This window comes from Phoca vitulina, unplaced genomic scaffold (assembly GCF_004348235.1).
Source record: "Phoca vitulina isolate PV1807 unplaced genomic scaffold, GSC_HSeal_1.0 scaffold24, whole genome shotgun sequence".
NCBI lineage: Eukaryota > Metazoa > Chordata > Mammalia > Carnivora > Phocidae > Phoca > Phoca vitulina.
In genome coordinates, this window is record NW_022589727.1 from 13,027,948 (window position 1) to 13,033,893 (window position 5,946).

The following is a 5,946-nucleotide window of genomic DNA, read 5'->3' on the forward strand; positions in this document are numbered from 1 at the left end:
AGGTATGTACATTTTTTAGACATAGTGCTATTGCACACTTAGTAGACTATAGTACAGTGTAAACATAATTTTTTTTATGCACTGGGAAACCAAAAAATTCATCTGACTTGCTTTATTGCAATATTCACTTTATTGTGGTAGTCTGGAACTAAACACGCAGTATCTCTGAGGTATGCCTGTACTCACAGATTGTTTTGTAATTGCAACATCAGAAATAGTAATGTACAGTGGAGAAATCAGACAACAATTTTGACTAAGTGATCAAAATTAGGATCATCAATTAAGACTAAGTGGAAACTGTGTGCTTCCAGATGTGATACCTGAGGAAAGCATAACAGCAACTATATAATATTCTCACTAGAAATGTGTAAATGGAATCTTCTTATGAAAAAATGTTAACTGACCTGAAATAACTATTTTATCAAAAATTAAAAAAAAAACAGTCTTCTTCAAGAATGTCAATGACATAAAAGACAAATAATGTGGAAATGATTTAGATTAAAGGAGATTAAAAAAATATGACAACTAAATACAAGACTCAATTCTCGTTAGAATCCCGAGCTGGAGGGGAAAATAATGTAATAAAGCACACTGGTTTGACTGACAAGTTTGAAATAAAAACTGTAGATTAGATAAGTATTTTATCTCAATGATAAATTTACTGAAGTCAGAAATTAATTATATTTTAGTTATATATAATTATATCCTTATTCTCATGAAAAACACATTGAGGTCTTTAGAGATAGGGCAATGATATATGCAAATTAGAGATAATTAGATAGGTGAGAGATAGGGAAAGAAAGAAAGGGTTAGATAGGTAAATAGAGCAATGATAAAGCATGGGTGGTAAAACGTTGATAATATGAACCTGGACCAAATGTTTTATAAGTGTTTTTTGTTGCCATACTTGTGCTTACAACTTTTCTCTAAGTTTTAATTTTTTTTCTCATTTATGTATTTTTATTTGGTAATGTTTATATCACTGCACTGAACCTAAATTTTACAGACATTGGATAGCATTAGTTTGGATATCATTAATTATATGAGAGACTTGGAAATTATTACATAACAAACAATTTCAAAATTGCAGTGGAATGGGCAGCTTCACATGATGCCATTTCAATAGTGATTTATTTCAATCACACATTCTACAAGAATGTCACCATCTCTAAATGAGAAATACTTCTTGTGTCTAAAACTACTTTGGTGCCTCCATATTCTGGGAGAAGAACTTAATCTCCAACTTTCACGATAACTGGTTGAATCTCTCCATCTTTTCCTTTAGAGCCTGATCCAATAGCTACTACTATTGCTTGCAATACTTTTCCTTGAGACTTTTCTAGAAGCATAATGCCTCCTTTGGTGACAGTTTTGCCTGTACTCCTTTCAACTGCAACTTGGTCAAAGAGAGGAAGAAACTTCCTAAATGCCTGTCTTGCCATGACTTAAGTTCTCTGCAGTTTGTACTCTGCTCTTCTGCCACTGCACAAGCAAGGAGAAACCCTCCATCCAACCCTTGGGACATGTGAATGTGGGAAAAGGATGCCCAGCACACAGGCAGCTCCTCTAAGTTTTAGTTTTCAAATAAAAAAAATAAAATTTCAGAAAAATATTTGCTTCAGTGTTTCACTGTTCTGTTCATGATGTTTACAATATCAATGTCTTCTGAGAACTGCAGGCATTGCATAATTGCATGGAATACACTAAAGTATAACTTCACATAGTATTATGTATTATAAAATGTATTTGGGGTCAGAATATTCTAGGTATGTCTAAAAAGGACTGATAATATCCTGTCTAGAAAACTAAGAACAGAACTGCCTAACATATATAGGGATTTTCATGACTTTTAATCTCAAATTTCAATTCTTTGAGCCTGTATGATAACCTTATGAAAAACAGTAATAATTTAGTAAATGGAGTAATACTTCTTTTTAAGTGGATCATCTTAACTTAGTTATGTGAATCTGGACCTCTGATGAATGAAGTCAAAGAATAATTAAATAAATGAAGAGATAATTTATGTTCATGGACAAAAATACTCAGTATTGTCAAGATATCAGTTCTTTCCAACTTGACTGAAATATTCAACTCAATCTCAATCAAGATCCCAAAGGTTTTTTAGTGTATATTGACAAACTGATTCTAAAATTTATATAGAGAGGCAAAAGATGCAGAACAGTCAACACAGTACTGAAGACAAATAACAAAGCTGGATAACTGACATTTCTTAACTTCAAGGCTTACTCTAAAGCTATAGCATTCAAGATAGTGTGATTATTAGCAACACAATAGATAATCCATGAAAGAAAGTATTGATAAGCTGGACTTCATTAAAATAAAAAAGCAAAGTCAAGAGAATAAGAAGACAAGCCACAGACGTGGAGGAAATACTCTCAAAAGACACATTTGATAAAGGATTGTTATGCAAAATATACAGAGAATTCTTAAAACTAAACAGTAAGAAAATAAACAACCTACGAAAACTGGGCCAAAGACCTTAACAGATACCTCTTCAAAGATATGTTATGCATATGATAAGAAGCTCCATACACAATGTCATCAGGAAAATGTACATTAAAATAACAATGAGATACCACTACGCATGTACTGGAATGGTCAAATTCTAGATCATTGACAAAAGCATATTCTGGGAAAGATGTGCAACTCTCATTCATTTTTGGTGAAAATTCAAAATGGGAAAGCTACTTTGGAAGGCAATTTTTTGTGGTTTCTTGGAGAACTACACATATTTTTACCATATGATTCAGAAAATACGCTCCTTGGTATTTACCCAAAGAAGCTGAAAACTTATGTCCACACAAAATCCTAGACACAATGTTTACAGCAGATTTATTCATAATTGTTCAAATTTGAAAGCAAATAAGAGAATTCTTTTTATTTTTTTGAGGGGGAGGAGGGGCAGAGGGAGAGGGAGAGAATCTTAAGCAGGTTCCGCACCCAGTGCAGAGCCTAACATGGGGCTCCATCTCACAACTGTGAGATCATAACCTGAGCCAAAACTGAGAATTGGAGGCTTAACCAAATGAGCCACCCAGGTACCTCCCCCCCTCCTTTTTAAGGCAATTCTCTAGTAGATGAATGGATAAATAAACAGTAGTACATTCAGACAAGGGAATATTATTTAGTGCTAAAAAGACATGAACTCTTGAGCTATGAAAATATATGGTGGGACCTGAAATGCATTATTACTAAGTAAAAGAAGCTAATCTAAGAAGACTACATACCATATGATTCCAACTATATAAGATTTTGGAAAAGTCAGTGGCACCTGGGTGGCTCAGTCGGTTGAGCATCTGACTCTTGATTTTGGCTCAGGTCATGATCTCAGGGTGGTGAGACTGAGCCTTGTGATGGGCTCCACACTCAGTGGGAAGTCTGCTTGAGATCCCCTCTCTCCCTCTCCCTCTGCCCTTTCCCCCTGCTCTCTCTCTAAAATAAATAAAATCTTTAAAAAAAAAGATTTCAGAATAGGCAAAACTACAGAGATAATAAAAAGATCAGTGGTTGCTAGGGATTGAGGTGTAGGAGGGATGAATAGGCAGAACACAGGAGATGTTTAGGGCAGTGATAATGCTATGCATGATACCATAATGATGGATACATGTGATTATTCATTTTTTCAAACCCACACAATGTACAACACCGAGTGAACAATAATGCAAACTATGGCCTTTGAGTGATTATGATGTGTCAATGTAGATTCATCAGTTGTAACAAATATACCCTCTGTTGAGTGATGTTCATACTGGTGGAAGCTATGCATATAAAGGTTCAGAGGTATATAGGAAATCTCTGTACCTTCCCCTTAGCTTTGCTGACAATTTAAAATTTTTCTAAAAAAGTCTTAATAATACTTAGAATAACATCACATTTTATGTTGACTGAATCCATCTCCACTAAAATCAGCTTTCACCACTTCTAGTCAACATTGTACTTGAGGTTCTTGTCAGGATTCCAGTTTGAAAAGAAGGAAAACAGTATTTGCAAATGACATGATCTTTTATATAGAAAAACCTAAGGAATTCATATGCAAAGAAAACCTCCAAACAAATACTATTAGAACTAATAAATAAGTCCAGCACACATGCAGGATGTGCAATCAATATGTAATAATCAATTGTATTTCTGTACACCTCCAACAATGGCAAGTTGAGTAATTGCAACCTCCACTCACTATTGGTAGAGAAGTAAAACAGTGCAGCCACTTTGGAAAACAGTTTGACAATTCTTCAGGGTGCTAAATACGATTACCATATAGCCCACAATTCCACTCATAGGTATATATTCAAGAGAAATGAAACATATCCCCACAAGTATTTATACACACATATTCATAGCAGCATTATTCATAGTAGCCAAGAAGTGGGAAAAAAACAAATATTCATCAAATGATCAAAATGTGGCATAAAGACCACATATTATATGAAGTCTACTAATTACTAATTAATATGAAATGTCCAGAACAGGCAAGTCCACACAGATAGAAAGTAGGTAAGAGGATGCCAGAGCTGGGGTTATGACAAAACAGACAGTGACTACTAACAGGATTTATTTATTTTTTTGAGTGATAAAAATGTTCTAAATTTAGATAATGTTTATGGTTGTATATCTATGGATATATTAAAATTTGAATTATACACTTTAAAAGGGTGAATTTCATGTTATGTGATTATATCTCAGTTTTTATAAAGTGCTATCATTAATCATCTTCTATTCCTTATTTTCTAAATCCTCTTCAGAAAATCTCCTGTTCTGTAACTTGAATAACTATTTTTTCATTTTTATTTTTGTTTTATATCTACACTGAGCCTTAATCTACTGGCTTAACCCCACTTTTTAATTTATTTCTTCTTTATTTATTTAGAATTATTTGGCTATAATTTGCCCTGTTCTCCTTTGTTTACTACATAGACATTATAACACATTACGACAGCCTACCTTCAAAATTGCCCTCAATTCTCCTGATATTCACACTCTCATATATTCCCTTCCTACATCACATCAAGATTTTTCAATGTGACCAACAGAAGACGGCAGAAGTAATGGTATATTATTTCCAACATTAGGTCATAAAAGATACTGTGGCTTCCATATACGCCACCATTTCCTTCTTGGATCACACATTCTGGGAAAAGCCATTTACCACGTCCCCACAAGGTGAGGAACTGAAGGCTCCAATCATGTAACCACGTGAATAAGACTGGAAGTGGATCACCCAGCTCTTGTCAAGCTTTCAGTAGAATGCAGTAATGAAGGCTACTATCAACAGCTCATCAGTGATCTTGGAAATAGATTATCCTTCAGTTGATTGCAGCCTTAGCTAACTGCTAGAACTGCAAACTCATGATAGACCCTAAGTCAGTTAAACCTCCCCTATTTTTGTGAGGTAAAAGTGTGAGGTAAAAGTTTGTTTTGTGTGGATAGTTTTTATGGCACTTTTTTAATGTAACAATAGAGAACTAATATATATGCTAAAATACCTAGTCCCTTCAGCTTATACATGTGACTAATAATTTATGCCTTATTCTTTCCATTAATGCTTTCACAGATCTAAATATGATGAATATGAATTTTCCTTAATAATTTTCTCTGCAACATTCTTATACTTTAAAGGAAGATAACATAGCCTTTGTTCCACTGATTAGGAGATTATGTATTTTCTAATATAATAACATGCCACTTTGATCAACATATGCACTGATAGTTTCTAATTTTAAAGTTGTATTTACTTTTAAAATAGTACCTATTTGAGGTACAAGATGTCTGTGTGTGTGTGTGTGTGTGTAAGAGGCAGATAAAATTCTCTACTGTATTAACTGGAAAGAATGATTGTTTTCAGTCACAGAATAAATCCTTAGACAATCTTTATGTAATCAGTTTACATGCCAAGATATATAGGAAAAAGAAGAGAAAAAAGAAAGA

At 33.7% G+C, this 5,946-nt stretch overlaps 1 pseudogene; it reads right to left on the reverse strand.

The window, feature by feature from the left end:
* Window positions 1-765: 765 nt before the first annotated feature.
* Window positions 766-1,703, reverse strand: LOC116642808 (annotated as a pseudogene).
* Between the last annotated feature and the right edge of the window lie 4,243 nt (window positions 1,704-5,946).